Source organism: Salvia splendens, chromosome 15 (genome assembly GCF_004379255.2).
Source record: "Salvia splendens isolate huo1 chromosome 15, SspV2, whole genome shotgun sequence".
NCBI lineage: Eukaryota > Viridiplantae > Streptophyta > Magnoliopsida > Lamiales > Lamiaceae > Salvia > Salvia splendens.
Window position 1 is genome coordinate 32,922,129 of NC_056046.1, and position 4,638 is coordinate 32,926,766.

At 40.7% G+C, this 4,638-nt stretch overlaps 1 long non-coding RNA gene across 1 annotated transcript; it reads left to right on the plus strand.

Annotated features, from left to right (window-relative positions):
- Nucleotides 1-1,740: 1,740 nt before the first annotated feature.
- LOC121766484 lies at nucleotides 1,741-3,964 on the plus strand. Its single transcript, XR_006042991.1, has 3 exons — nucleotides 1,741-2,399; nucleotides 2,847-3,492; nucleotides 3,657-3,964. It is a non-coding gene; the product is annotated as an uncharacterized LOC121766484 (long non-coding RNA).
- Nucleotides 3,965-4,638: the final 674 nt, after the last annotated feature.

Below are 4,638 nucleotides of genomic sequence, written 5' to 3' on the forward strand. Positions count from 1 at the left end.
GTTGTTTCTCATCAGATAGACCGAAGCAATGGCACAAGTGGCTATCTTGGGCTGAATTCTGCTATAACACGAGTGCCCATTCTTCCGCGGGAACGACGCCTTTCGAGGTGGTTTACGGCCGACCGCCCCCGACCATCCATGATTTCCTACCCGGTGAAATCAGAGCTCAGGCGGTTGTCGACACACTCCAAGCTCGCAACGACGCCCTGGAACTCCTGCGCCACCACCTTCAACGCGCTCAAAATCGGATGATTGTCGCGGCTAACAAGCGCCGTCGCGATGTTCACTTCAACATCGGCGACATGGTCTACCTGAAATTTCGACCGCACCGCCAGTCCACACTCTTTACTGTGCGAAATAGGAAGCTAGCACCGCGCTACTTCGGCCCATTCCGGATCAGGGCACGCATTGGCGGCTCTGCGTACCGTTTGGAGCTCCCCACCTCCGCTCGAATTCACCCGGTTTTCCATGTCTCCTTGTTGAAACGAGCCATTGGGGAAGAAACAGCTGAACCAACGTTGCCGGAGGGACTGACCGATTACGAACCCCCAATCTTACCGGAGCGGGTCCTGGACAGACGGGTGTTGGACCAAGACGGAGAGCAGGTAAAGCAGGTCCTGCTAAAATGGGATGGGCTAGACATTGAGGAGGCGACTTGGATGGATGAAGCTGATGTTTGTGGGCAGTTTCCTTTTTTCAGCCTTGAGGACAAGGCTGTTTTGACGGATGGGCCAGTTGATACAGTTAAAGAGTGGAGAACGTATAAGAGGGGAGAAAGAGAAGTGATATGGCCGACTAAGTAGCAACAGCAAGAGAGAAGATTTCAAATTAATTTGTTAGCATCAATTTCTCAGGTTGTTAGGTTGTTAAGTTAGTTCCTATTTTCTTGTATTTTGAATTTCAAGTAGCTGAGATAGAAGTCTATAAATAGAGAGAACGGGCAGAGAGAATGCATCTCTGGACGTGATCACAATTGGACGACTTTTGTCGTAGGGCCTCCTCGCGAGGATTGTTTTCTAGTTCTTCCATATTTCCAGCAATAATAATCTCCGTTCCTTTTCCTTTATTCCAGTATATTCAGCACATCTCGTGCTTCTTTGTGTGGGTAGTCTTTACTCCGTAACAGTTTTTGTGTGTGTGTGTGATGTGTTGAGTTTACATACCTGTTAAAACATTGTGGTTGATGAATTTTAGGATGGAACAGAGGTCCAACTAAAGTCAGTGAGTGGGAAAAAATATGTTTCTGCTGACAATGGTGGCGGAGGGGCTGTCGCGGTTGACAGAGACGTTCCTCTTGCTTGGGAGACATTTCGGGTTAGGCCTACAAAGGATTTCTTGCCATTTTGATTATTGAAACCTGTTGTGAGCATTGAACATGACATTTCTCGTTTGTAAATTTGTGAAATTGAAATAGTAATTAATCCATAATTTGAATTGAAACAGATCTTAACTCATGAGGAGTGATTTTTATTTCTCATAGCATCATTGCAAAGATGTTGAACTGGTTTAAGATGCAATTTATGTAGTTAATTAGTTTGTTTCTCATCAGTTATGGAGAGTATCCGAGTCAATCTTCCAATTCTGTACTTCTGGTGGCCAGTTTCTGACCTATGGTGGTGATGGGGACAACGTTACTGCTGCAGCAGAGTTACCGTCTGATACCGAAACCTTTTACTTGGAAAGAAATAACAACCAAATTCACATCAAACTCAAGACTGGAATGCATTTACAGGTATCATATTTTCCATGTATAGTCGTCTGATTGCTGTTCGTACGGGATATAACCACAGCTGGCTCTGGATCTTTTATAATAATTCTGTCACTATCATTCAAGTTAGTTTGTATGAAAACGACAGAATTTCAAACCATAATCATGCTAGTAATAACTTGTTTGGACATCTTGAACTTGTCATGGGAGGATGGCACTTGAGCCTCACATAGTTGTTCGATAATAATTAGAATGCTTTCTACCATCAATATATACATTTGCCATTGCAGAATCACAGGAGCAATTTTATCACTGTAGAAGATTTCAATTTTCTCTAAAGGCATGGTATCAATACTGTGAGAATACATGTAGGCTGGTGGATAGCTTACTATCCCAATCCTCCACCTCCTTTTATCGGTGGAAGTTTGCAAGCACTCGATAATGCTTTTTCGTGGGCACAGTAAGCCTAACTTTCCTAAAATCAAATACGTTGCTGTAAATAGACTATTCAAGTTCCCTCGATTCTCATGCTCCGCCTGTCAAATACTTTGCTGTAAATAGACCTTCATGCTGCACCAGGCTCCCAGAATGGGATGGAACACAGTTCTAGTAGAGATGGGACGACAGGATAGCCCACATCATCTGATTACATCTCACAAAGTCTAAATGCAATAGATTTTCTCGCTTCGAGGTACAATGGTCATACACACTGCAATTCTACAGGAAGCTCATGTTTTAGTCACTTCTAGTTTGTGAAAATAGACCCCTTATATCCATTCTCATGTGATGTGTTATGAATTGATCAATTAATCATTTGATTGATCAACATCGGAGCTGTTATAAGCTTGCATATCATCCAGCCACACAAAGTATGAGCGGGTGTGTTTTATGTATGTCGGATATTCACTGTTTTACCTTGTTAGATCAATCTCCTTGTTTTCTCATGCTCCTTTTCGTGCTTAAGGTTACTTTTCAGACATGTCCATTATATAGAAGCCTTTGTGTTGTTTCTCAATGAACTAATTATTTTTTAAGTTTGCTCCATTTTTAAATATTTGGTACTAATTGGAAGGTAGTGCGTTTTGCCAATTCTGAGTAGAGCAGCTCTATAATGCTTATTTTGTTCAATTGATTGCAGGTATGCTCAGCATCCTTCGTTGCTGGGGATCGAGATATTAATGAGCCATCTGCTGCCTGGTTCCACTTGACACCCTAACTTCATATTATAAACAAAGATACAAGATTGTTAGGAAATACTCATCCGCTGCTTATGTCATATTTTGCCAAAGAATTAGCAATGCCGATCCATTGGAGCTCTACCAGGCTAACATAGGCGATACAAATACCGTAATAGACTTGCATTACTACAATCTATTCGACGCTTTTTTTGCCAACATGAGCTCTATAGATAACATTCAGTATATATACAAGAGTAGGGGAACACAGTTACAGTCTCTGAATGGTGCAAATGGACCGCTTGTTTTCATCGATGAGTCCCTTGTTCTTACGCCAGTATCTTGAATTATTATTTTTCTTTCTCGGGAAGTTGTGTACAACATGGCTCATTCATTTCCAGATAATTGATATGTACAAGAATGCAGGGGAATGGGTGAACGAGTGGAACGTGAATGGATCCCAAACCGATTACCAAGATTTTGGACGAGCCCAGTTAGAGGTGTACAATGTTGCTTCGTTCGGATGGGCTTACTGGACACTTAAAAATGACATGAAACACTGGGATTTTGAGTGGAACGTACGCAACAACTACCTCCAACTTCAACTAGGTAAATATTTTCTTCGAACGATGCTTTTCAGCCCTACCATACTCGACGCCTATTAGAATTCTTGTGGAATTATGCCATTAGTTCATTGGTCTTCGTACTTGTACCAGATTTGCTGCGACCAAATTGAGCTTTGCACTAATGTTATTGTATTAATTTTGTTGCAGGTTGTTCATCATGCAGGCGAAGTTGGAGTTATGCGATGTTTCTTGGATCGGCATTCGGCTTCTTCTTCGTCTATGGTGTGTAGAGTTTGCAAAATGTCGCAATCCGGCATTGTACACTAGCAGCCGAGAAATGTGGGATGAAAACTGAAGAAAATTACCATACTTCCTTCAAATTGAGCTGAACTCGACTTTATTCATTGTAAGTATCATTTTTTTAATTAAATTGAATTCTCTTATTGGCCACAAGACAGCTCTATTGACCCACTGAATTATTAAATAAGTTGAAAGTTGATCGGAAATGAAACCGATATTACCATCTTTTCAAGATTTTGTGCAATGTTATATACTCCCTCCGTCCTATTAAAAATGAAATATTTGCTTTTCGACACGAGATTTTGTGTAGTGCTGTTTTGTGAGTTAATGAGGAGAAAACAAAGTAAGAGATGAAAAAATAGAGATAATGTTGTTTCCATTTTAGAAAACGTTTCATTTTTAATGAGATAATCAAAAAAGAAAATGTTTCATTTTTAAAGTGACAGGTGTAGAATTGGGTAATTTGTGTTATATTATTCACAATGAATTAGTACATCATATATAGACCTAGGGATTATTATACATGGTAAGATTTTCCACAATCAAATCTCCCTAATTTGTAGTCTAAATATCTCGTTCAATCTTCTCCTGATTTGGTGTGATTCCCTTATTGATTGCATGATATTCTGTAATCTCCAACACTCCCCCTCAAGTTAAGTTACGGGATCTCCGAAACTTAACTTGCCCAGAACTTCGTGAAAGTTCTTTGCAGATACGGCCTTGGTTAAGATGTCTGCCAATTGATCTTCGGACTTTACATATGGAATCTCGACAATCTTCTCCTCAAGATTTTCTTTTATGAAATGTCGGTCGATCTCGACGTGTTTGGTTCTGTCGTGCTGTACTGGGTTCTCTGAAATACTGATCGCCGCCTTGTTATCACATAGAA